Source organism: Curcuma longa, chromosome 5 (genome assembly GCF_044706935.1).
Source record: "Curcuma longa cultivar G26 ecotype Majalengka, Jawa Barat chromosome 5, ITB_CL_G26_1.1, whole genome shotgun sequence".
Taxonomy (NCBI): Eukaryota; Viridiplantae; Streptophyta; class Magnoliopsida; order Zingiberales; family Zingiberaceae; genus Curcuma; species Curcuma longa.
The window spans coordinates 13,151,063-13,156,761 of record NC_133865.1 but is presented as its reverse complement, the minus strand read 5'-3'; the positions used below and the strand labels follow the sequence as shown (position 1 = coordinate 13,156,761).

General features: G+C 37.9%; 1 long non-coding RNA gene across 1 annotated transcript; it reads right to left on the bottom strand.

Annotated features, from left to right (window-relative positions):
- Positions 1-331: 331 nt before the first annotated feature.
- On the bottom strand, positions 332-2,883 carry LOC141828875 (uncharacterized). Its single transcript, XR_012601848.1, has 5 exons — positions 2,722-2,883; positions 2,431-2,614; positions 2,212-2,361; positions 1,814-1,885; positions 332-506 (listed from the first exon to the last, which is right to left on the bottom strand). It is a non-coding gene; the product is annotated as an uncharacterized LOC141828875 (long non-coding RNA).
- Positions 2,884-5,699: the final 2,816 nt, after the last annotated feature.

The window sequence follows — 5,699 nt, the reverse complement described above, 5'->3', positions numbered from 1 at the left end:
AAATTCGAAATTAAAAATAAATTAATAATAATTCAAATTTTAAAACCATGAACTTAATTATAAAATACTTATTGTTACGCCCCGGGAGACGGCTTTCCGAGAAATTTCGGCAGCATCTCCCCTGTAACAATTGACTTTCCCTGAATACATACACATATATAAGGCCCACACGGCCAATCCATAACAGGCTATGGATTTATACTGACAAATAAAAATAAACAGAATGCTCACCACAATCATATACACACATCCACAACAAATGACCCACACGATCAATAATAATATCCTACTATATAGTATCACAACCACGCATGTATATCAAATCCGTCCAAGAATCCGATAAACAACTCGATTATGGAAACAAATGTCGACTCAGCGGAAAACAGATACCAAAAGGGAAACATGACAAGAAGTCTAATAAGTCTGAATACACGAATGCAGTAAAGTAAATAAACCGAAACACCAAGGTTCGGGACTAGCAGTGCAGCTCTCCAGACGGCATCAACCTGAAACGGATACAGGTAAACGGGGTGAGTTCCAAAAGAAACTCAGCGGGTATCTAGCAGATATGTGTATAAAGCTATCAACAGTAATAACATGCTGTACAGTCTACTGGAAGGTAAATAAGTTAGAAAACTGAATAACAGTAGATCTGTACATACCATAGTCCGATAACCAATAGTAAGGTGAAAGGGAATCCCCAAACCAACACATAGGTATCCTGTGCATGCATGTCATCCAAGTGCATCAAACAAGTGCAGCAATCACAAACAAATGCAATAGTGCAGTATGCACATGGTGCAATGCATGTCCTGGTCACCCCTGACGCCAGTCGGATCAGTCACCCCTCTAGTGGTGAGGTCGCGTGGGAGCCAAAACCCGTCAGAGTACTCATCCACAGTGGTGAAGTCGTCGAGTGGGTAGGGCTGTGACCTCTGTGCACTCTGCCGTCACTGCTCCTGCGTGACCGAGTGGACAGGATGTCCTCGAGGTGTACACCTATCCTGGTACCCAAATCATAAGTGGGCGAGCAAGCTCTCATCTCCTGGTCACAATGACAGAGGAGGGATCCCTGTATGCTACCACGCTACGAAACCACTATCCTGGGTGGCCTAGCGGAGCTGCTGTCAGGGCAAGTATGCACCAATCTAAAGGTTCCACTAACCCATGAGTGGAGTGTGTGTGTAAATCATACACAAGCGACGGACTCACACCTGTGCTGCTATAATAGGAGCGACTCGACTAAAATAGGAACAGGACGCCAATAATCGCTAGGCATGCAATTACACACACCCTTTGATTGGTAGCCCGCATGTAACTGACGCCGGACTCAACAACAATGGAATCCCGCACGTCAGTATGCAATATATGCAAGCATGATGTATGACACTAGTCCATGCATCATAATCCAACTACATATCCATAAGTATGGTCCATGCACCACCTATCCATCTATAGGTCCATGTCATATGCTCCAGTAATCAGAAGGAGGTAAAGTCTCACGTCTATCATAAGCTCCGATACGAAATAAGATAAACCAAGCTAAAGCATATGAACAAGTATCCGATGGTATCAAAATCAATAGGTATCAGATAAACCAGCATGGCAAGGTATCATATGATCTCAAGAAATGACTAACTGATATCCACAACATGAATAAGTATCCTATACTATCAAATAGCAATACTGTCTGATATCAAAAGCAGATCAAGGTATCAAGTGAAATAAATATGAACCAAAATATGAATTACTGATAGCTAGCAATTACACATATCATAAAGACCTATCTATAAGGATAAGTCAAGGTACCCGCCTTCCGATTGGTTGCGTGGAATCGTAGCGAAATCCCAAATAAACGCAACCGAATAATAACCGGATCAAAGTCCTGCAGTTAAAATCACTGCCATAAATACCAGAATAAACATGTGTAAATAAAAATCAACCCTACCTAAACTAGGGTTAACTTAACCACATCCATCTAACAGTAATTCTCACAACAGAATTAACCACAATCAGATTAACCTACTCAGATTAATCAACACTCTAAACCCCCATTCAACAATAAACTCCCCAATTAATCTGTTCCACAACAGTATCACAACCGTAAATCTTAAATCAACTGATCAAATAGTAACCCTACTCAGAATCACAAAGAGCATAGCATTTTCACATTCTAATCCATACAAATCCAATTCATCCTTAATAACCAACCTGATCAAGAAGTCCCTTAATCAAATTTAAGGCTTCCTGAAAATTGAAGCCCAATCAAGCCCTAAATCCTCTTTCTCTTCTCCTTTCTCTTGTTCTTCTCCTTGCGGCAGAGCCAACCACTCTCCGATCAGATCAAAATCCCAACCAAATCTGTGAGGACAAGCTCAATCCAAAATCCAAGGAAAATTCGGAGCAAGAAACCTATTTCTTAATCCTTACCTCTAGGCTTCTTCCTCTCCACTGATTCGCCGTCGCCCACAACCAGCACAAGCTTCAATCGCCGATGATCCCTTCACCTCGAGTTCCGGCGTCGGCCAGCTCACTCTCTCGGCTCGGCGGAGAAAACAGTGAACCAAGGCGAGATAACTAGCGTCGGCAGTGAAAGGAAGAACCCAAGCTCCAACTGAACCAAAGAATCCAACTAATCTGAGCTTCCAAATCCCCAAATCCCAAAAGCTCAATCAAATCCAAGGGAATCAACAGGGTTCCACCAAAATCGCCCAAACTTACCGGCGATTCCTCTTTCGCTGCACGGTCTGCTCCCTCCGACGAGAACAGCCCCAGCACAATCCTAGATAGCCGGCGTTCCTTCTTCGATCCCAGCTCTGGCGTCGCCGCTTCCCAGCTCCCCTTGCGTCGGCGACGAAGAATGGCGCGATCGGAAGAAATAGCGAGGATGAGGAATCGCGATCGGGATTTCTACTGTAGCCTTCTTAAAGGATAGGTTTTTGATTAACGGGTTGAACCCAATAATCCAAACCCGCCTAACCCAACGGATCTGGTCGAGCCAATCCTAAATCAGTCGAACCCGAACCGAACCCAATCCAACATGAACCGGTACTGTAGCAAACCAATCCAAGTTTGGTTCGCTTGGTTCAGGGGTCAAACGACCTCCGTTTTGGTCCAAACAAGTTTCGTTTGGTTCGTCTTCGCGAGACGTATTTGTTCGTCCCAGAATCAAAATTTTTCCGGTATCTTACACTTATAATTATGAAATTAATTTAAAATATTATCAAATGAAATAAAATTTAAAGTGTGTCAAAGTGGATTAGCACACTCACAAATTCACACAAAATATATCAAATCAAGAATTTGATACATTATTAGAAATTAAAAAATTATCTGAATTATTTGACTCATGCATACGTGCCATGAACATGCATATGCTTTATTTTAAATATACAAACATGTCATGTCATCATGTTTAATTACTGCTTAATTTAGAACGGTTAGTTAAGGATACATGAATGATTGACACTTGTCAACATAGTACTAGGGTGGGGCGAGATGATAGTTCGTTAGGGAAACTTAGTTTAGGTAGTCAAGTGGGGTAAGGAGTACCTTGTTGGTCTACTTAGCTAAGTGAAACTGACCGAAGCTACCTCGCCACATCCTAGACTAGTTAGATCAAGGTTTCATAAGAAATTGATTAAGATCATAATTTCTTAAAAAGGCTTTGTCTAACGAAGTGGTCGTTGTTCAGATAACCAAGAAGGCCCTTGCCTCGCCATGACCTAGAAGCCGATTTTTAAAATATGGACTTAATTAATTAACGGTTAAACCTGAATCTAACACAAGGTCAAACATTCATTAGGACTTAACTTAAAATCAATAAAGATAAAATTGACAACTCATCTCTCATAACCCTTGTATACCATGTATTGATACACTTAGAATGATTGAGATGATAAGGACAATTAAAATACAAAGTTTTGAAAAAAACTTTTTCAAAAATTATTATAAATATTTTTATAAAAATTATTTTTAAAAACTTGATATTTACTTGAAATTCATGTTTGCTATGTATATCTATAATATAGTTTTCAAAACTTTATACATTTGAAAATTGGTTGACCAATATACTTAGACACAAACCTCTAGGTCAACACTAAATCTAAGAACCCTAACACACATAGACAGAAAATCTTTGTGGGTAACAAGGATGTTTTAAGAGAGTGTCTAGTTCAGGGGGAGGTCATTCTTGAAAGACCTTACCTTTAAAAGACCTCTTAAAACTAACTTTAAAAATTCTAAAATTATTTTTTTAAAAAATTCTTATTTTATAAATTTTTTTAACTTGGAACAACCCCTAAGACATATAAGGAGATTGCCTTGTAGTCAACAATGAGCCCTAAAGGAGTGTCAGATTCAGGGGGAGTCTAAACTTAAAAGTTTAATTAAAAATTAGATTTTAAAAATGTTAACTTGTTTGCTCTGGTTGATTTAGATTAACCTCTAAGACACTTAGGGAGTTTGCCTTGTGGTTAACAAGGAGCCTTAAGGAAGTGTCAGATTTAGGGGAAGGTCCAAATCGAAAGAGTAAAATTATTTCAAAATTATTTTTTCTCAAAATTAGTTTTTAAAAAATATTTCAAAAAAAATATTTGAAAATCTTTGAATATAATTTTAAAATCATATTTTAAAAATTATTTTAAATATTATCTTTTAGCTTTTTAGTTTGGGTCAAATCCTAAGACACACAGGGAGATTGCTTTGTGGTTAACAAAGAGCCCTGAGGACGTATCTGGTTAAGGGGGAGATTCTAAATTAAAAGGATAATAACTAGTTTTTCAAAAATCTACCTATTTTGAAAATACTTTTGAAAAACTATTCTTTCAATTATTTGACAAAATTGTTTAAAAAATTTCTTCCAAAATTAATTTGAAAATCTTTTCAAAACCTATGGTTGAAATAGTTAATTATGCCTTCAAAACCTATTTTAAAAATTATACTAAAAATACTCTTTTAAAAGAAATTATTTATTTTTGAGACCTTTATTGCCCAACTATATACTATTTTTCACTTTGGTTTGAAAAGCTTTTGGAAAATAACTTTGAAAAGGTTTCCTGGAACTTAGGATAAATTATTATGAAAATATTTTTGTAAAACATTCATTTCAAAATCTACTATGGTCTTTCAAGAATTGTCAAGACTAAGTTGTGACCATAGGAATATCATAATTATTGGTACAAGATTAAATTAAAATATTCTTTTTGATATGTGAAAAGGGAGAGAAGGGACTTAGGTTAATAATGTAGATTTCTCTCAGATTATTAAACTCTAACCCATATTAACTTAAGAAATTATCAAACATTAAAAAGGGGGAGATTGTTAGTGCAAGAAGCACAAGATCTTGCCTAGAATTTCGATATTTGACAATACATCTAGGTCTGGTCAGTTTGACCAAGGGTTGATCCAAACAAGACCTGATGTTTGGATGTGAGTGAAGTCTAGTCAGGTCTGTTTGACCAGATGACTAGCAAGAAGTCCTAGTCGGTTAGATTAGGAAGTGGAAGCAATGAAAGTCCTGATTTGGAAGATTGGGCAAGAGAAAGTCCTAGTTATAGGCTAGGCAAAGGCAAGTCCTAGTTTGGTGGATCTGGCAGAAGTCTTAGCAAGGTTAAGTGCACCAAGTGCAAGTCCATGCAGTGTCGGAGGACCGAGAAGCATGGTTAAAGTCCAAGTGGATACGGTCAGGAGGACCGAGA